The sequence below is a fragment of the Pipistrellus kuhlii genome, unplaced genomic scaffold (assembly GCF_014108245.1).
Source record: "Pipistrellus kuhlii isolate mPipKuh1 unplaced genomic scaffold, mPipKuh1.p scaffold_m20_p_14, whole genome shotgun sequence".
Taxonomy (NCBI): domain Eukaryota; kingdom Metazoa; phylum Chordata; class Mammalia; order Chiroptera; family Vespertilionidae; genus Pipistrellus; species Pipistrellus kuhlii.
In genome coordinates, this window is record NW_023425449.1 from 13,921,483 (window position 1) to 13,944,279 (window position 22,797).

Here is a 22,797-nt window from a genome sequence, read left to right on the forward strand (position 1 = left end):
TGCATCTATCATTACAGTACAGTATTTTTATTGCCTTAAAAACCCACCTTGGCTTTTTAAAATAACCTTGCATAAAAACCTAAACATATTTTAAGACCCATTAAACATACTGTGGCTAACTAAATTCAAAGCACAGTTGATACTGCTCTTGTGTTTTTTTTGTTTTTGTTTTTGTTTTTGGTTAAGCCTTGAAAATCTTGGTTCATCTCTCCTGAAGTGTCTTCTGGTAGCTTCTTATAAAACTTCTTAACATGATCACCTGCATTTGTTAATTTGCTTTGATTCTCAAATATTCAGAAACCTCTAAATATCAACTTGGAATACAAAAGCCTGGAGTTATGACAAATTTTATATCTAGGACTTAATTAGCATTCAGTCAAATTTAAATTTTTATTTATACCAAATAAACCACTATATTAACTCCCCAAATCAGTGTTTAGATGTTGCTTGAAAAAATTTTAAAGCAAACATAAGAAACTGAATATTTGCTTTATTGTAGTCAGGTATAAATGTCACTGTGAAATAGTCTATAGTAAATACTTTTGCAGCTGTATATATAGAAGCATTGAGCAATGCATTTACTGTATGTTCTCCCATTTCACAAATGGAAATATTATTTTTATCAAGGCTTAAAGATTATTAAAGTGGATCTTCTGTGGGTGGATTGTGCACACTTCGCCCCAGCTTCGTGCTCACTGCCACATTGATAACCTGAAATTGGCCATGGTGGGAGTATTTACACCATGGAAACTGACAAACATGACAAATCAAGCTTGCCTCTGCCTGACCCTACCCCAAGCCAGTGGGTAAGCATTTAGCAGCACACTGATGAAGTGAGATAATACCATGTAGTGGATATGAAGTGTGACCTGAATCCTCCAGGTGCAGAGTGTTGGGTTGTTGATGGCTCTCAGCTGCATCCCTCTGCGAATTGCCCTTAGCTAAAGGGAGCTGCCCTGCCCCATAGTATGCCTTTTCCTCTTTGATAGTCTAATTGCTATGGAGGTATAAAGACTTGAGGGCCCCCCCCCAAAAAAAAAGCAATTCTATTGCCAGAGTTTCTTTTTAAAAAAAATATATTTTATTGATTTTGTTACAGAGAGGAAGGAAGAGGGATTGAGAGCTAGAAACATCAATGAGAGAGAAACACCAAGCAGCTGCTTCCTGCACAACCCCTACTGGGGATGTGCCTGCAACCAAGGTATATACCCTTGACTGGAATTGAACCTGGGAACCTTCAGTCCGCAGGATGATGCTCTATCCACTGAGCCAAACCTGTTTCAGCTTACCAGAGTTTCTTGAGGGATCACTAAGATTTCTGTTTCAATTGCATTACAATTTAACTGCTTTCTTTGCCCAGTCCAAGTTCTCTCTCTCCTTTGTGGATGTTACTCCTGATGGAAGGTTCTTCAAAATGCACAAAAATCTGAGTGTCTGTTTCCAAGGGAAACTGACCTAAGACATACATGTAACATTACCACATTACCTGGCACATAGTATGTACTCAATAAATGTTTCTTGCGAAGATATTTATAACCCTTCTTTCACTGTACCTTAACTTCTCATCTAGTTGTGGAAATGGAGGAAAATGGTTTTAAATACCTTTCCATCTTTATAAGTTAAAAATAAGATTCTGGCTTGGCTCAGTAGAGCATCAGCTTGCAGACTGAAGGGTCCCAGGTTTGGTTCCGGCCAAGGGCACATGCCTGGGTTGTGGACTCATTCTAGTGGGGGGCACACAGGAGGCAGTCAATCAATGATTTTCTCTCATCAATTATGTTTCTATCTCTCTCCTTCTCCCTTCATCTCTGAAATCAATAAAGAAATATATTTTTAAAAAATAATGTTCTGCTATGGACAAAAAGAACAAAGTAATAGTAGTCTATCATCTTAGTTAACTCTTCAAAATGCTGGACCTGAATGAAGTATACATTTGGTCCAAGTAAACACCAACAAATTGAATGGATTCCTGGGAGATTTTAGATAGTAATCCATTTAAGAGTTAGGAAATAAAAAGGTAAACTTTTAGTAAGGTAATAAAAGAATTTTAAGAGTTTGTCAAATTTTGATTGCTGAACCTGAAGCAAGTATAATTTCTTACTAAGACTGCCCACTCAGGCATCTTTAATTATAATATGAATGTCAATTTGATAGCATCACAGTTCTGAGAAGACTGACTAAGAGGATGTTTCCCCAGTAATCTCATTAGCTGATAAAAATAGTTTTGGGTCAATTTAAAAGAAAATGAATATTATGGGCACATTACTCCCCTCCTGAGACTGCACAGGACCTAGGCATAATGCATCCCTAGGGAGGGCTGGACACAAACCACAGCTGAAACACATTAGGCAGCCATTCACAGCCATCCTGTAAAATAATATTATGTGTACATTCTTGGTAATGCATGAATATCATGACTACTACTAAGGGATTAATTGTTTTATTTGGAATCATAATATTTCCTAGAGCCCTGTGAAGAACTTAACAAAATTAACTCATAATAAGTCACAGATTGGTCATATATTAAAACAAATAATCTCTGACACATTAGAAAGACCACTTTTAAAACTTTCCATGCATTGGAAAATTTCATTAAGGGAATACTGTTTGGAATCTGATTTCTAACACGAAATTTAGGCTTAGTTAACAATATAAAGGCTATATACTATTATAGGAGGATACTACCTTGATATTTTCCTATTCATTTTCTTACTTATTAGTCTGCTCAGACAACTCCATTATACATTATAATTGGTGTTGAGGATAATGAGAGAAGTGAGGAATAATATTTTACATTTATTTAACAGAATTCATAGTTTTATGTTAGAGACACACATGAAAAGAAATAAATTCAATTCCAAGAATAGGGAATTTAATAGCTATAATTTCAGCACATTTTACTTGCTTTTGTAGAAAACATCACACTACCCCTCTACACCCTTATCTCCATTATCTTCCTTGTGGCTCTGATCGGGGCTACCAGTCACAGAAACTAAATCCTTGGACACAGAAGACTCAAGCTGAGTCTATCACAGGCCTACCTTGAGAGGGTCCCAACCAAGGTGTCCTGCCTTTTGGATACCAAAGGATGTGAATGTGAGGCTGCAAGCAGTTATTTTTCTATTACTCGAATAATAAAGTTAAGGCAAAGAAAGATGAAATAGGATCCAAGCTCTCTCCCATAATAAACCAAGAGCGGCTTCCATCATTTATCCTAGAAGCAGTCTGGGCATCTTTCAGAAAAAGTTTGAGTCAAGTTTCTCCAACTCAATAGAAAGTGCTCACTAGGTAGCAGTGCTTGTACTATTTAGAAGTCTTCTAAAAAAAATTACAAAATTATAAAGGCACAATCATATACAAATGTTATTATTTTGAAAGAGAAAGGAAAATACAACAAGTTACTGGACCCTTGGAGGGTTAGTCTTTGGTGATTTACAAGACTTTGCTTACATAGCATCACTTCCTACCTGCAACTGGCCTCCCTTCCCACACAGAACTTTGTGCAACAACCAGCGACTCCTATGGCACAAAGAGGCAGGTGCAAGTGAGCGTCCCTGAAGCTCAGGCTTCACCAGCTTCAAGGTAAATCTGCGTCCAGTGGCACATGTGTCCGAAGTACAGAGGGACAATATAGAGGAAAAGGGCGATCCTGGATACCAGAAAGATTTCTCAGAGGGATGAGCACTCAGGGGATGATAAATCGGCTTCTGAAGTAAAGGAAGTGGGTGGGGCTCGAGATTATGTGAGTTCTTTACACTAGAAAAAAACTTATTTTAAATGTGAAGAAAAGATGATTTCAGGGTGGCAAGTTAGAGAACCCTCTCCCTATAATCCTAGAACAAGCCTGTTAAGTATGTGGTTTTCCTCCCCTCGCTGCTCCTCCTCCTTTTCATTTTCTTGGTCTTTGAGAGGAGATATTTCAAAGCTTTGCTTCCAGGATTTTTATGTATAGCACATGCTTTTTATTTTCTGGATATTTCACCAAAGCCCAATATTTTGTCCTTGTCCTTAAATAAACACAGCACTCAAAAAAGGAGAGGAAAAAAGGAGCAGAAGAATAACAAATGACAAGGCTTTTCTCTTTTACACCGAGCCCTCCGACATTAAGAAGCTTAACAAGAACAACAAGTGCTACCGTTTTCCATATAGAAATCATGTCACCAAAAGTTCACCAAAATAGTGCTGAATACAGAGGAGGGAAAAGCAGAGGAAATTTTTCAAGTAGACAAAAGTGACATTCAGTATTGTCTTTCATGCACTTTGAAAATTTGAATTGATTTCCAAATATACTAGAAGAAAATTCTGATATAAGCCAAATTTTGGCATTTTTAAATCCTAAGTATCATGTCATATAACATGGTCTGTTATTAAAAAACAAAATCAAATAAAAGGCAAAAAATCGCAGTGTTAAAGCTAAGGGAATGGATGACCAGGTTAGCTGAGAATAACTGGCTATCTCTCACTCTAATTAATAGGTGTTTGCATGTTGCAACTTCAAGCTGTGAGGCAATATGGAACCTGTTGCCCAGGCAAGAGAGAAATCAGGGAAGAACCACTTAAAGCATGAAGGAGCATAGTGAGCCTCACATAAGGCATGGCTGGTTGCTGCGATGAGGGAAACCAGGGCTTCCCAGGGAAGCTCTCTAATCAGCATCTCATCACTTAACAGTTCAGTTAACAAATTTGGACAAAAAAAGCAACTGAAAACTTCATCTCTAATGATCAAACTCCCTTGAAGTATGCGTTTCCAAAGGCTTTTCTGAGAGAATGGGTGTCACTGATCAATAATGACACTGAGTGAGACATTCTCAAGGAGCTCTCTTTCTTAGAGATGTTTGTTAACCCAGCAGGAAGAGTCTGCACTGAAATGCTTTTCACTTCAGGGTTAATTATTTGTTTTCTTCTCCCCAAAGCCAGTTGAGAGCTTGAAGAAGGTCTGAAAGCCTACTGCTGAATTCTAGGAGGGCAAAGAGAATCAACTCTGCGGGATTCCCAGCAACTAGTTGGTCTTTTGATTGCTTTTTTTCTTGATGAGTAAGAAATTCCTAGAGTTTTTTTCTTTTTCTTTTTTTTTCTTTTTTTATAGTTTAAAGGTGTTTTCTATAGACTAATATCACTTTAGAAATGCGGGCCTTCACAAATCTTTTAAGGCAGACCTCCTTCATAAATCTGTTGTTTTAAGACACTCGGACAATATGATGGTTTGTTTTAAGTTACATAAAAGGAAAAGCAATAAAGAGGTAATGTAAGAAAAAAACACCTGGATCAGTACGTGGGTTACATTTCATTTCTGAGAGAGAGAAAACAATCCATTGTCAAGTGGGTTGTTTTCATTTAAATAACAGGCTAGATAGTCACATACATACAAATCAACTCCTTAGTTAGAATCTTACTTTTGGAATCCTACTTAAGGAATCTGTGTGTTCTGTTGTTGGATTAAAAATTTTAACTTCAGTACACAGAAAAACAATCCTTAAAAGCATTTTGACTCCTAAGGTAATACTCAATGTTTTAAGTATTCCATAACAATCATGAACATAATAAGGTTTAAATTAAGTTTACTATTTTCAATGGAAAATTAATTTGAGACAATGACCTCTATGGGAGGGTCCTGATAATATTTCAAATGCAGAAAAATACTGTATGGCTCTCCCTGTAGCATACTCAGGTTAAGTGCTCATTGTACACTCTGTAACATCTTGACCCATTTTACTGTCATTTGGGTTAACATGCCTGAGTCCCACTGGACTGTGGGCTCTGTGAAAGCAGAGTTCGTGCCTACTCACTATTCCTTTCCTAGAATACAAACATAATTATTTTTCCCTAGACTGCATGTTTTTATATGGTAAACTAAATAATAGTCTCCCCATACATTCCAACATTCTAAACTTCAGGAGCTATGATTATGTTACCTTAGATGATAAAATGGACTTTGCAAATGTGGTTAAGTTAAGGATCTTGGGATAGAGAGGTTATCCTGGGTGAACAAGGTGGGCCCAACGTCATTACAGGGGACTTAGAAAAGGGAGTCAGGACTGTCTGTATCAGTAAGAAAAGATGTGACCACAGAAACCAAAGGCTGAAGCGATGAGAGGAAGTGGACAGCAAGCCAAGTTCAGGTGGGTTGTAAAATCTGCAAAAGGCAAGGAAATGGATTATCCCCTCAGGGCCTCCAGAAGAAGTCAGCCAGCCAAAATCTTGACTAAGTTTGACAAGATTTGTTACAGCAGCAACATGGAATTATTATAGTCTGTTAGGATTTGGTGGACTAAAATCATCTATTCTCCTTGAGTCCTCCTCTGATGAACCTGTGGGTTTAGGTGTTTTCAGAAGAGGCAGTATATGAAATGAAAAGTTTCAGGCTTTTCAGTTAAACATCCTGGGTTTAACTGAAACATGCTATGTAAGAAAGCTCTGTCCTAATTAACTTTCTAATTTTGATGTCATTTAACCTCTTAAAAACTTAGTTTCCACATTGGGAAAATGGGGATAATAATAATTCTTGCATCACAGGCCAAATAATGTAGGGTAAGTGTGTGTGTATTTAGCACATTACTATTTGGTCAGTGATTTTGTTTGTTAATAGAAAATATAAGTGTAAAAACATTGACTGTATCTAACTAAAATCACCTTAGAAAAGCTTCGATTCTTGCTGCTGAGTCCATTACATGTATCTCGCACAGAGGCTGTCACAAGGCATACATGAGAAAAACATTTTGTAGTGTTCAATTTCCTGATAGGCTTGGCAACTGAGGACAAATCCAGGAAACACCATGACTTAGGGTCCAGTGGTCGGCAAACTCATTAGTCAGCAGAGCCAAATATCAACAGTACAACGATTGAAATTTCTTTTGAGAGCCGAAAACTGACTTCTGCACATGGGCCACCAAGTTTTAATCACACTGTATGTGCACGCCTGCATGTGGTATTTTGTGAAAGAGCCACACTCAAGGGGCCAAAGAGCTGCATGTGGCTCAAGAGCCGCAGTTTGCCGACCACTGACTAGGCCAAGCCAAATCCAGCTTTACTCTGGCTCTGTTAGAGTACCTATAGCTTTCTTACATAGCATGTTCTCCTGGGACTCCAGAGCCTTCAGGAGGTCACGTGCCACAGGCCCCCTGCCAGGAATGCCCTCCTATTATAACCACCACCATCTTTCTCCCTTAGCAAGAATCTACAATCTCTATGGAGTCTTTCTTGCCTTCTCAAGCTTCTATTTATGAATTTTTCAAATATCTCAACACATTTTCACAAGAACCTCCTTAAAGTTTGCATCTACCTCCCTATCAGTTCTTCAGAGAAATTGCTTTGTCTTCTTTTTTTTTTTTTTTTTTTTTATCTCCAAGTATTATGCTAGGCGCTGAGAATATAATTCAATCAATTCAAAGACTAGCCCCACCTGGTTTGGCTCAGTAGATGGAGTATCACCCAAGGTTCAATTCTAGTCGAGGGCCCATTCCTCGGTTGCAGGTCCCCATCCTTGTCCCCAGGCACATACGAAAGGCAACCAATGGATGTCCCTCTCACTTCAATGTTTCTTTCTCTCTGTCTCTCTCTCTATCTTCCACTCTCTTTCAAAAAAAAAAATTATTGCAAATAATATCTTGGGTGAGGATTAGCAAAAACAAAAAGATATTTAAAGACTAGATTACCTAATAAATTAGTCTTTGAGGATGATGTAGTAGTAAAACTACTTTAAACATATGTATCCCTCCACAATTATCTTATAAAAAATGTCCATCTTAGAATAAGATTTCTTGCCCCAACATTTTAATCTAGAAGAATAATTGTACTTGTACACATTACAGCCAACTCTGGAAATCAACTGAACATAGATGTTGGGATGAGAAAAAATCTTGATATCTCTCAAATCACACAGTGAATTACAGTAATAGCATAAAATTGAAAACTGTTTTGCTGTGTAATAGAGGTAAAGATGTTGAAGGCTTTTGTTTTTAAAAGAATATTTACAACGAAGTTATGCAATTAAAATAACTGAACTATGAAATTATTTCAAAATAGAAATAAATTTCACTTTTCTCCAGGGATATTATAGTAAGATTTAAATTAAACCTATTTTAAATAAGTTGTTTTGGGAATATGCCCATTCTATAATGATGCTATAATTGAAGTCAGGTGAGACAATCAAATTATTTTTCCTACTAAATTTTCTGAAATATGAATACCTAACCAACCTGTCAGACTTGAAATAAAGTGTTTAATATGCATTAGACATCTCATAATGCTGTTAATAACAGTTAGTTATTTAAAGGGATATATATATATATATATATATATATATATATATATATATATATTTCATATCTTGGTTCATTTGAACAAATAATTAAGATCATCAGGACAACATAAGAGAATTACTATGTCTTGCTGTCTATGTGCTTTATAGAATCTCCTGCTTTAGTTGTACTTTTTCCTCAGGCATTTTTTTTCTGTAGGCATTCCTTCCCATTTGCAATTTATAATTCTTGGCCTTACCAAGAAAGGTCTTATGAAAGCAATAATGTCTTGATTTGTTCAAAAAACCTCAATTTTATAAACATTCATATTTCACATTCATGTGGAATAGTTATTTTTCCCCATCTCTGTTTTTTTCTTAAAATACTTTTATAGCATTAAACTTTCTTAAATAGTGGTTGAGATTATTGCCCAGTTGATGGGGGTACAAGTGAAATTGAGGTGTTCTTTTTTATGATTCCCAAAATACAGAGTTGATACATAGTGGAGAAAAATAGCCAGAAGTAAACTTCAGACCTTTCATTTGGTACCACATAATACTTTTTTCATTAAAAACAAAGCCAGTGGTGACCAAGTGGCAAATAAATGTTAGGGAAGGAATACTCTATGCAAGTGGGTTGGAGTGGTAAGCTCTTCCCCAGGAAAGCAGACCTGCCTTATGAAATAGTTCTGCAGCTTTCAAAATCCTGTGCAGAGAAAGGGCATTCCAGGCACAGCATTTAATTAGGTTATTAAAAGGGGGATATTGAGGAAAGGATTAGAAACAAAACTCAAACCCCTGCCATGTAAGATGAAGAAGAAAATGGTACAAATAAAGGTACCGGACAATATTTTCCTCATCTGGAATATTTGTGGATTGAAAGAATTACTTTTCAATTCCTTTCAGCTATTAGACTTTATGATTTTAAATGGATGAAACAGGATATTAACTTCCATCACAAGCCAGGCTTCTAGGACCAAATCTACAAAAATCTCGTTAATGCTTCCCCTTATCTCAAACAGGAAGTTTAAAAGTTTCAGTAGATACCTTTGTACAAAAGACACATACAGGAAAAGTACAGAGTACTCTCAACTGGAGAATTGGAAGTGTGTGTCTCATCCAGATGTCAGAGCTATTCCAGGTCCAACAATCTTCAAAGGCAGGATTTCAAAGAGTCCCTCATCCATTCATAAGTTTATACATTCTTTATTAAACTCCTACTAAAGGTGGTAAAAAACACATAATTAACTGGCATGGTCCTCATCTTTCTATGCAAAAAAAAATTTGAGTTAAAATTCAGTATTAACTAAGTACAAATGAAAAGAGGCAATTGTGATTGAGGAAAAGGGTAAATTTTAGAAAAAAGGGTTATAGCAGCATTTGCTATTGTGTAAATAATAAGATTTCTATATGTAAGAAGGGAGAAAAAGACCTAACATTCCAAGGGAAAGGAAAAACATTAGAAGAGATTCTACAATCTCCCTAGATTGTATGATGTACTTGGCCAGTTTTGAGAACAGCGAATAAGGACAGCATGTCGGGTAAGCAGGGTGGGAATGTGAGAGTGGCAAGCAATGAGAGGAAAAGTAGGCTGGATTAAATGTGCCATAGGAAGTTTAGACTTCATTGTGTGGGCAATTTTAAATCATGCTTCAGAGCAGAGGATTTGAAATGCCTCCTGCTGGGCTTGGAAGAATAGAGGGCAGGGGATAAGTCCAGAGTGATTGGAGCCAATGAGATCATTTATTGGACTACTTGTAAAGTCCAGGGGAAAGATCTTAAGAACCTGAATTGAGTAGAAAAGTCCAACAAATAAAGAGACTTTCCCTGAAGAAAGTCAGTCTCGGCTAACACAAACTTCTAAAGAAACACAAAACCAAGTTAAAGGCTTTAGGCTGGCCTACAACTGGCCCTGATTAGATAGCAATGATTTCTAATTTGCGTATTAAAGGAGAAGACTAAACTCTTATGGCTTCTGTTTTTGTTAGACTGATAGTGTTTGCTTGTAAATGTGTGCCCAGTAAGTTTAGAAAATAAACTATTTGAAAATGTTTTGTTCCCTCTAAGTGGTAAACATTCCACTTGAATCACATTGGAATACTGAGTTGTTTAGATGTGGTTAATGCCAAGTGAAACCACAGTGAAACTCATTCAAGAATCACTTATTTACTGCAGTGTGAATGTAAGAGACGTTGTTCTTTTGTTATTCTCTATATGAAATGGGGAATGGTGGGTGGATATTAAAACAACATTACTATAGTGGTTGGGGTTGAAAATGGGGAATGGCTGCAGATGGGCATGACGAACTCTTTGGAGGGATGAAAATGTTCTGAAACTAGATTGTGGTGCTGGTTGCACAACTCTATAATTTACTAAAAGTCATTGGATCATACACTTAAAATGCGTGAACCTGGCTGGCGTGGCTCAGTGGTTGAGCATTGACTTATGAAGCAGGAAGTCATGGTTTGATTCCTGGTCAGAGCACATGCCAAGGTTTTGGGCTTGATCCCCAGGAGGGAACATGCAGGAGGCAGCCAATCAATTATCTTTGATCATTGATAACTCTCTCTCTCTCTCTCTCTCTCTCTCTCTCTCTCTCTCTCTCCCTCCCTCCCTCTCTCCCTCCCTCTCTCAAATCAATTTAAAATGGGTGGATTTTAGGTATATAAAGTATACTTCATTAAAGCTGTCAGAAACACTATTGATGTACACGCATTAAGGATTCTAAATCTGCTAAATGTGGTAAATAACTGGCAGCCATTTATCAAATAACAGTTTATACAGAAATATACTAGGAACAGGTAAGTTCTATGCCAATGTTTCTAAGAATTTAATATGTTTAAGAATTATCAGTGGGTAGTAAATGTTGATTCTAATTCAGTAAGTCTTGGTCTGGGTCCATAATTCTATGATTTAAACAAACTTCCAGAAGATGCCATGGACAGGCTGACAACCCACATTTGACTGTCAAGGTTCCAGGCATAGGGAATGTAGCAGGGAACAAGAAGGTAATGTTCCTGCTCCCATAGAACTGACTTCCTAGAAAGAGAGGTGGGTGATAATCAAGCAAATAAATAAAAGCTCATGGTAGTTCCTTCTATAAGTTGTATAATATTCAAAGCAACCCCACAATTTAATACTTAAAAAAAATATTTTGATTCACTGCTTATACCAGGCATCCTTCTAGGCAATGGAGACCCAATTGTGAACAAAACATGATTTATGATATGGAATTTAAAATCTATTCCTCAACTCACTTTATCCTCAAAACAATCCTATGAGGTATGTGGTTTAATTCTTTTTGTTTTACAGAAGCAGAAGGCCACACAGCTCCTATAAGTGCTGGGCCTCAAACCAAAGACATCATCTCAATACTATGCTAGACTATATTTCAATTTCACTGCTACATTTAAGAAATGGGAACATTAGATTGCATTTATCATCACAGAATACTATGTTCTTTTGGGCTTTGGTGACCCCGAGCAAGTTGTATTATCTGTTTGCACTATCGTTTAGCTTGGCTCTTTCCTCTTTCTGGGTTCCACATTATTAAAATGCTCTCGTGCTTACATGGAAGATTGTTATTTAGGTCCACATTTCTTTCTCTTCTTTGCTACCAATTTCAACAACCTACTGAGAATCTATTTATACTCTGCTCTCCTGAGAATTTGAAGTTCATCTTCATTTATTGCCTGCAGATGTATTTCTCATGCCACTTCTTTTTTTTTTTTTTCTTTCTTTAAGTTTACCAATGATGTAGTTAAACAACATAGAATCCAACACTGATCCATGAGGACAGCTCCTTAAGTTTTGGCTCATTTTATGTCAATAACCCATCCCTTCAACATGTCTTAGCTTAAAGTGTTCATACTGGAACAAGGACAAACAACTATAGTTTACCAAAGAATATAAATAGGAGAAATTTTTGAAGATCAACAATTTAATTGCATGAATCTGAACAATGATGAAAATATAAAATGGGAAATTATATCCTACTGTAGTTGAACAATTAACAGTAACTAACATTTATTAAAAATTAACATGTCAATCAACTATATCTAATTTTAAAAATTACCTTTCAATATAATTACACTGTCCATCAGTGCCATTATTCTGCAGGCCAGAAACCGAGATATAGTATCATATATTGTTATTATATTTTGATTAATACGTACATATCTTGTTGTTACTTTAACTGACTTTTTAAGAAACTAACCTTGCTACCCTTCTAATTTGGAGTATGAAACTTGTCAGTACTCTCCCAAAGAAGATTGATTTGGAGAATCTAAACAAGAATATGTCCCCCCAAGGAAAAACTGACTCTCTAAGAACCGATAATTTGATCTGGCTTATTGCAGAGAGAGCTGTTACCAGTTACCTTGAAGTAAGTTTTATGAAACAAATTCCAGTTTTTATAAAGCTGAAGGAGAATAGAGAGTTCAATAAAAATTCAAGTATGCAAACTGCCTATAGTATGGTTTCAAGATGATTATATTAAGTACACAAATCTGGTTCTAATGGCATGCTTAGAAGATGGGCAGGGTGCTCAATGTGTAAGTAATTATGAACTTGGCACAGTAGCTCTGTTTATTTTAAGCTCTCTTCTGCTGCTTTGGTTGAGAATGTTTACTTAACCAGACTCTATTAAACATGCTAAAAACATTATTGCAGATTTTGTCTCTGTGAACACTTTCCATTGACAAGCTACAGAAGCTATAAATCACCGGGCATGGTAGACGATGGCAGATGGGCTAAAGCAGACGCAAAGCGGACAGGCAGGTATCTTTTTATCTTGGACTAGAAAAATAAAAATCAGTTGCATTAAGTGTTTCTGAAAAGCAAAGGGCTGACAGTACTGGAGACTGAAGTCTTCTGCTTTCCAGATGCCAGGCTGTGTAGGAACTGCTGGAGGGGCTCCTGTCTAGCATGCCTTGACCTGCTAGGACTGCGTGATTAGCCTTCTCTGGTGTCAGGAAAAATCCCATGCTAGTGACTACTGCATGGAATTCAGCCTCTAAATCTATGCTTAATGCAGTTACTTTAAGAGCTTGATCAGTACATAAGACCGTACCTGTTCAAAATACTACCTAAGCCGAGGAAAGAAGGAAATTCAGCTGTGTTTCACAACGCAAAACAAGGAACTGAGAAATCACAGGGACTTCAGTCAATGATGACAGATGTGGAAACCCAGTTTTTAACCGTCTTCTCCTCTTATTCCCCCTTTTCCCCCTCTTTGCTATGGGGGAAGAGGCTTCTTACTTCTATTTTATATAACTCCAATGGTATTTCCTGATAAAGATTGTTTTGCCACATACAAACATATTTGAACCACATATTAAAAAATAATTTGATCATTTCTATATAAAATTGTAATATATTAGGTTCTCACAAAATAAGTTACAGTAGAGAGGCAATGATTTTATTCTAAACAAGGAAACTGAAGAATTGCAATGCACTGTAATTATTTATCACAGTAATCTTGAAAGTCACTGTACTGGCAGACAGAAAAAAACACACATCTGTTTATCTTTACAATTTACATAAATCTCAACCTAAAAGAGATTTTAGGCCATGGTTATCACAGAAATTATCTGACAGGTTTTCTAAAGTTTATTGACAAAAACCACTCCAGTCACAAATCCATTTTATGTGGCGTGTGGTCTTGGAAGAAAAATATATTCATTTTATTTAGATCAAAACAGGAATCCTAAAATAGTCCTAAGAAGGTTTAGAGAAGAATGAAATTCAAAAAATAAAATAAAATAATGTGAGAGAATGGTTATATGCTATACCCTTATCAAAAAGTAGCATGTGATATTTAATTAACAAAAACATATATTTTTAATGACTAAAAAAATGAAATTCATTTTTTGAGACCCAATTACAATATATTATCATGGTATAAAGCTATTTACATATATAGAGCTTCTTGTGCATCATGAGATACTGTTTATAATATAGTATTTATCATCTAAATAATAATCTTCTCATGACAATAACCACAGCACCAATTATTTATGAGAAAAAAATGTCTAAATGCATACTAATCACTTGAACTTACAGAAATCCATTTAGAAAACTGGTAAGTTGTTATAATACCAAGAGTAAGGCCAATAATTTAGAAACCATTAGATTCCAGTACATGACAATGCAACTAGGGCTTCAAGTCAGACAAGACTCTTCTAACCCTATTGTCTGCATCTATAAAATGAGAATAATAATTTCATTAGTACAAAGTTTTCAAAAAGATTATTATTAACAAATATTGTATATTGGAAAGTTGCTAAGAGAGAATTTAAAAGTTCTAACCACACACAAAAATAATTGTAACTATGTGGTGATGGATGTGTTAACTCACCTTATATGTGCTAATTGTTTTGCAATATAGACATGTCAAAACACTATGTTGCACATCTCAAACTTACACAATTTTATAAGTCAATTATATCTCAATAATGCTGAGCGAAAAAGTGTTCAAGTAGACTTAAGTGAGATAACTTATATAATGACATAAGCCCAGGGCCTAAATGTAGTCAACTAATTTGAATTCCCTTTATTTTAGAAAGTGGAAGTACTCTTTCTAAGTATATATTTGTATTTGTAGCTGTCAGAGTGCTTGGAAGAGCATCTTACATTAATACATGTTCAATAAAATCTATAGGAAAAAAGGGAAGAAAAGAAGGAATGACCTTGTTCCAATCCTAAACCACCTCCTGATCTACTATGAGAGACAAAACTTACATAAATAATCATTTATGTTTTAAATGTCCATATACAATAAATACTAACCTAAAGGCACATACCAGCTGCTAAATTATTAAGGTTAGGAAAGGAGTGCTATTGTTCAAAAGACATTTTAATATAAGAATTCTATACCCTCTACATAGTGTCCACACAAAAAAAGAAAAAAAGAAAAAAAAGAAAAAAATATAGGCCAAAAGGTTCACCTGGAGACTACTAAAATAATCTTGAGTGTATAGGGTATGGACCTGGCGGAGACTATGGAAATGCAGAATTTCAGAAATTTAAAAACACTGCGTGGGTATCAGCAGAACTTGGGACCTGTCTGGAATGGTGAGTGAATGGGAATGGGCAGGGGAAGCCCAGAGCCTCTGCCTAGCAATGAGGATGCAGGGGAAGCAGAATAGATAGGCTAAAGGAAGACTATCAGTCCCGTTTCTCCCCCCCTCCCCCTCCCCCCTGCCTTTCCTCCCCTATGTTTAGATTTAGGTGACAGCAGAACATCTAAGTAAAGATGTTCCATAAACAGAAAGAAATCTGTGGTTGGGAAGAATATGAAAGGTCAGGGCGGAAGAGGAAGATCTGGAAACTGTCTACATAGAGGTGCGTGATAAGTAATATTGGGACTCAAGCATCCTGTGGTTTGAGCTGCAAACCACAGCTTATGAAAAAAATAAAAACACTACTTCTTATTTTAATTACATTTATTTGTTAAGTATTTCTGGATTCTCTCTGGAGGTTAACATGTCACCACATTTTACATTCTTATCCATTTACAGTTAGAGGACAACTTGAGAGATTTCTGGTCCAATTTCTTCCTTTTATAAACAGACAGAAGACCAGAGGTGTGAGGTGACATGTGAAAGGTTATTCAGCAAATATGTTTCCATTTGCTTACTCATTCAATAAGTACAAATATGGGATGATTTAAAATTCTATATTGACATGCATTTCTATTTACAACTGCTCAGTCCTTTTGTGACTTTATTTAGTCACTAGAGGCCCGGTGAACGAAATTTGTGCTTGGCGGGGGGGGGGGGGGGGGGGGTGTGTGTGGAGGTGGGGGAAGGGATTCTCTCAGCCCAGACTGCACCCTCTCCAATTCAGGACCCCTTGTGGGTATCCGACTGCTGGTTTAAACTGGCAGTCGGGCATCCCTCTCACAATCCTGGACCCACTGGCTCCTAATCGCTCACCTGCCTGACTGCCTGCGTGCCCTTGCCTCCCCCCACCCCTGCTGGCCTGATCGCCCCTCACTGATTGCCTCTGTGTGCCAGCCTGATCACCCCTAACTGCCTCTCCTACCAGCCTGGTTGCCTCTAACTGCCCCACCCCCCTATTGCCCTCCTGCTGGCCTGACTGCCCCCATGCAGCCTGCTGTTCAGTCGTTTGGTCATCCCTCACTAACCCCGCTGCCGGCCTGGTCACCCCACGCAGCCTGCTTGTTCAGTCATTTGATTGTCCCTCACTAATCCCCCTGCCAGCCTGGTCATAGGCAGCCATCTTGTGAGGATGTAAAGGTTGATTTGAATATTACCTCTTTATTATATTAGATACTTGTATCAAGTTAAAGTATATACATACTTTAAGTGATTGATCCAAAGCTATATACAATACCATAATTGGGAAACCAAGTTTTCTACAAATATTAATTTGTATTTTAAAAACCAATAGGTGGGGGGTATCAAAACATATTCACATTTAGAAACACTTTGGTTTTTTTAATATTTTTTTATTGATTTCAGAAAGGGAGAGGGACAGAGAGTAGAAACATCAATGAGGAGAGAGAGGATCACTGATCGGCTGCTTCCTGTATAACCCACACTCGGAATCAAGCCTGCAATCTCGGCATATGCCCTGACCAGGAATTGAGCTGTGACCTCTTGATTCATAGGTCAATGCTCAACCACTGTGCCATGCTGGCGGTGCATGCTTCATCTTTTTAGAAGAATTGAGTCAGAATAGCTTATATGATGTTTTCCAAACTTCAATTGAATATGAGATTACTTTTTTTTTGTTTGTCCCAGCCATGTTACATATTTAACTTGAAATATATAATGTGGACACTTGAAACTAAAGAAAAAGAGGTGTGTTTTCCAAGTCACCTTTATACATTTGGGTAAAAACAAAGGAAAAATATAAATAAATTGAGCAGAAACCCAGCATGATTATAATCTAGGTGGTTGGCTTTCAATTGTTTACCTAGAAAATCATTCCATCACTGTCTTGGTACTTATTCTAACTGCACAATTTACTTAAATGACAGTAGTCAGAATTTTTTAAAAGGAAAATTCATTAAACTACAAGTTTTATATTTGGTAATAGAATCTCAAATAGTTATAAAGCCTATGACTGGATATGTCCAATGACAAAACTGATCAGCATTGAAACAAGTGCAATTTATCTTCATCTCTTTGGGAAATAATCTTATATAATAACTAGAGGCCCAATGCATACAATTCATGCAAGAGTAGGACTTCCTTCCCCTAGCTGCTGGCACCGGCTTATCTTTGGCACCTGGGACCTGGCCTTCCCTTGCAGCCCAGGCTTTGTCTGGAAGGTCGTCCAAAAGGACATCCAAAGGATGTCTGGTCTAATTAGCATATTATGCTTTTATTATTATAGATGTTTATCTGCAACTTATACATATTATTTCATATTCTACCCTGAGGGATCCTGAAAAGCAATCATCATAGCTCCTTTGGCCTAGTAATTCCTTCAATATTTGAAGAAAGCTAGCAGGTTCCCTTTGGGGTTTTTGGCCCCTGGTCACTCCTCCTATAAATTGTCCTAAGTGCCTTGCTCTATTAGTTTTTCTCCACAGAATTCACTCCTCTTCATTTCAGACTTTCTGCAATGTGTACAGCATAGAAGAATAGCCAGAATCAACTCAGGAGTAGGACAGATCTCTTTTGGAATCTCCAATAGTCTGTTTGATCTTTAAGTTCCTTCAGCCTCAGTTTTCTTATCTGTCAATTTTTAAATAAAAAGAATGACCTCAGATACAATAACATTGTAAATGGTTCAATGCCTGTTTTAGCTCTCATCTAACCCAGACTTCTTAAAGAAGTCAGATCTGTCTGTGCAGGTAAAGAGACCTATCACCTCTTAGACTCAGATACCATGTATTATCTAGAAATCAAGGAGAATTTGAAAAGTTTACTTAAATATTTGCATGTTTCCCATGTGGGCACACATACACACATCCTCTATAAAGAGCTCTTGAGTGCAATTTCACAAAATGTATTCACATTGAATATCCTTGGCCATATAAATGGGCAACAAAGCGAAAGGAAAAAGAAAAACATTTTGGCAAAAGGTACTATAGATCAATGAAAACAAACTGACATCAGTCATGTTGCACTCTTAAATTTTTTTATGTTACCATCTAACTTTCAACAGTACTATTTTGATATTTTTCTTCCTATTTGAATTTATATTTATTTTTAAGATTTTACAAATGCGCCAAAACCGGTTTGGCTCAGTAGTAGAGCGTCGGTCTGTGGACTGAAAGGTCCCAGGTTCGACTCCTGTCAAGGACATGTACATTGGTTGCTGGCACATCCCCAGTAGGGGGTGTGCAAGAGGCAGTTGGTCGATGTTTCTCACTCATCGACATTTCTAGCTCTCTAGCTCTCTCCCTTCCTCTCTGTAAAAAATCAATAAAATATATTTTTTTTAAAAAAGATTTTAGCCAAGACCGGTTTGGCTCAATGGATAGAGCGTCGGCTTGGGGACTGAAGGGTCCCGGGTTCGATTCCGGTCAAGGGCATGTACCTTGGTTGCGGGCATATCCCCAGTAGGGGGTGTGCAAGAGGCAGCTGATCGATGACTCTCTCTCATCAATGTTTCTAACTCTCTCTCTCCCTTCCTCTCTGTACAAAATCAATAAAATATATTTAAAAAATAAAAAAAATAAAAATAAAAAAAATTAAAAAAGATTTTACAAATGCCATATCTGTCCCTGTGCATCTCATTACCAGGTTAACATATTTATCAAGTAAAAAAAAGTGTAGGAATAAGCAAGCCAAACCTTTTATAATATTGTCTAACAGAGTGAGCTGCTTCTCTTCTGAAAGGACCTCCTTCTGTAAGACAATATTTGTTCTTGAGTAAACTTCATATTACTTATATGATTATCCTCACTCCACTTCTTCCAGCTTCCTTAGTTCTTCTATTCGCAGATATGGTCGTTTCAGCCTATTGCTTTGAAAGATGGCAATTATTGCATTTACACACACACACACACACACACACACACACACACACACAACACCTGTGCAGTAGAGAAGTACTGTTGAAACTGTGCCCAAATTTCAGTATGTCCCACAAGTCTTGGTAACCCAGCCTGTTAAGCATCTGCTAGGAAGAAGGTGCCACATTTTTCCACATAGGGCAAATAAGAAATCATTCCTTCAGCTATACTCATATTTCTGGACAACATCTGCACAATGTCTTCATGTCAGAGACCAGAACTAAATATTCTTCACCTAATGTGGAATGCCCAACCCAGTTTTTCTTTCAATATCCTCAATGCTCATTCTCTATTAAGTATGTTCCAATCACTACCAGCATACTAGGTAATTTTTTTGTTGTGCTCCCATTTTCTACTTTATGCACTTCAATTAGACCTGTTATAGAACCTAAAAGCTCTAACTGGTTTACTTAGCTGTCTTCCTCTTTAGACCATTCGCTTTCTGAGAGAGGGAAAAATGTCCTACTCATTTGAAAGGTCTGAACATTACCTAGCTCAACATATTTTCCTCTCTCCAGTGAATCTCTTAAGTTCAATTATTAAGGCAAAATTCTGTAATGAAATGACTGGCACTGGAATTTAGGAAGCTGGGGTTTCAGTCCTTGTTCTAACTCTCAGTGATTAATCAATGTCTTTGGGTAAGTTACCTTCTAGAAGCACCTAAAAGAAGGAGGTTGAGTTAAGTTATTTTAGTAATCTTCCTTGGATCGAAAATTCTGATGTTCTGTACTCAAGGATCTATAATATATATCATAATGTGGTGGAAGTAATGAAATATTTGTGAAAGTATATTAGTACACCATTCTAACTGAAAAGATAAAATGAAATTGGATCATCAATACGGTTGAACATGAAGTTACCATGCAGATTAACACAAAATGAGCTCTGGTTAAAGTCTTCTCTCAAATTTTAAGTAGAGATTCATACTATTTGGGTATGACTTACTATACTTCATGGCTATGATATGAGAGTCTATATCTTTCCAGAATTATCTAAATTGCTCTCAGAATATCTCTGTGAGGGGAGACTCTGGCTCAACATGTCAGTGGGTTATGTGTGGGTGTACCAAGTCTGAATCACTGGCACCAGAGCCTAATGCCAACATAAAACCCCTAAACCTCAAACTATTAAGTGTTGAGCAAGATATTTAGCAACACTGGGAGTTCTGAAAGTACATCTTATTTTTGGCTTAGGATACTTAGGGGAAAGGACAGGTTTTTAGGTTTAAACTGAACATTTGGCATTGTTTTCTTTCACATGGAAGCCAGACTGTTAATGAGGAGGAAAAGCAAATCACTCACTTCTCAAGGATAAGGTTATATGTCCAGATAACAGATCCACCTTCTGTTTCTATCAGTTGGCCCAAGTGTTTGTTGAACAATATTACTGAACTCCCAAATGATGCCAAAATTCCAGCATTAGGTCTTACCCTTAACCTCCGTGAAATCAAATAGCAGTGCAAACTTTTAAGAAGATTTTGCATATAGTGGTAAATCTTTATGTGACTGCCATCAGTAATGTCTAGAATAGGGGTGTCGAACTCAATCAGAGAAGGGGCCAAAATCTAAAATCCAGCCTAAATCGCGGCTGAATGGTTTACTGAACAGTCATAAACTGTCATTGTGATGGAAATGCAGCAGAGTGCAGTGATGACAGCGCGGTGCGGGCCACATTGCAAGGCCTGGCGGGACGGATTTGGCCCGCGGGCCTTGTGTTTGACACATGTGGTCTAGAAGAATACTTAAATTTGGGTAAGCCAAGCTGATAGGGAAGAGAAAGAGACCTACATATCAAAATATTATGCTTATGAAGAGTTACCTAAATAGCTATTTGAGTTTTAGCAGAGTTGCTTTAGTCTCAGATTCAGGCATCGGTTTTATTACTTTACAACAATTATGAGACTGAAAAATCATTTAACCCAACCAAGTACACAGGACAGTGATTTGTAGATCAGATGATGGATATTAATCTATCATGGAAGATAAATTGTGCCTCCTTTCCTGAAGGGTAGAGCACTCCTGAGACCAAATAACAAACCCAAACCCTGTGGAGTGAACCATAAAAAAGAAATTCAGCATGCCAAAGGAGATTTATATCAAATTAACATATCTTGAGATGTTATTCTTCTTCCCTGCAGGGGTATTTCTGTCTAGACACCTAGAGATAGTCATTAAAACCAATGCACTTCACCCTGAACAGGACTGACAATACATGACTAATTTGCACCCTCTAACTGTTTTTTCTACAAGTGTTTTCCCTACACTGCTCCCTGTAGTGAGTTACATCATATCCACTATTATATCAGAATCTTGTTTCTCAGAGACAGACAGCTTCAGAAAGCATTTTTACTGCCTTCTCCAATAGACTATCCAAGTGATAGATGTTTATCAAATCTCATTGCTCAGAGAATATTTTTACATTTTATTTCCAAAATCATAAGAGGTATTTGCACACAATGGAAAGTGAGAAAGAATGAAAGTGAAGAGAATAATAAATGTACACTCTTACTTGCCCTGTTTTTATCTCTTGAAAATGTTCCTGCATTCCCTAGAATTCCTTCAAAATGTATAATTTTTAGTTTATATGGATATTTTACTTCTTTCACAAATGATTAAAAATAATTGAGTATGATGTCATTAAAATCAATATAATAAGAAGTCACTTGTAAATTTTAAGTCAGAAAGAAACTAGAATTCAAATGTCTTTGTAAAAATTAATTTGAAGAATTTAGCTATAAAATTATATGACATTATTAAATTTTACTACAAACAATATACTATTTTAATTTGTAATTTGATCTTGAATGCACTAGAAGAGAGTTGAAATAATGATACAAATAAGTGATCAACTAAAATTTTGGCTGACTTTGTCAATGCACTTGGATTTCTTAAATATATATTATGGAACTCCTATAGTTGATTCTTTTTCAAATTATGTTTATATTATTGGCAATCTGACCACAGTGTCAAGCATCAATCAGAAACCAATAAACTTTCAATGAACTTTTATTGAGCAACTAGTCAAAATTCTAGTGGGTCTTGGAAAGAGGAAATCAAAAATAATTTCTGTTTTCAAAAACTCAAAATATTTCAAAAGAATAGCTCTGATGTGACTAACAGATAGATAATGACACGGTGGTGCACATGCTTTAAGGCAGCACTGTCCAACAGAAATAAATGGCAAGCCAAGATGAGAAGCCACATACATAATTTTAAAGTTTCAAGCAGGCCATATTTAAAAAGTATAAATTAAACAGATGAAATTAATTGTACTATGTTTTATTTAACCTAACTTTACCAAGACAGCATCATTTCACAAGTATATGGAATTATTGATGGTAAATTTTACATATTTTTGTACTAAGATTTTGAATGAGATATGGAGTTTCCATTTGCAGCACATCTTAATTTGGACTAGCCACATTTCAAAGGCACAATAGCCACATATGACAAGTGGCTCCATATTGGGCAACACAGAAAGGGGCAGACAAGTCATGATTGAAGATGGAGGGGAAAAGATGAATTCTCTCTCAACCATTAGAAAAACTGAACAAAAGAGCTGACAG

At 36.6% G+C, this 22,797-nt stretch overlaps 1 protein-coding gene across 4 annotated transcripts in view; it reads right to left on the bottom strand.

The window, feature by feature from the left end:
* ANGPT1 (angiopoietin 1) overlaps positions 1-22,797 on the bottom strand; it is a 228,890-nt gene that overhangs the window by 164,866 nt on the left and 41,227 nt on the right. The window lies entirely within an intron of this gene.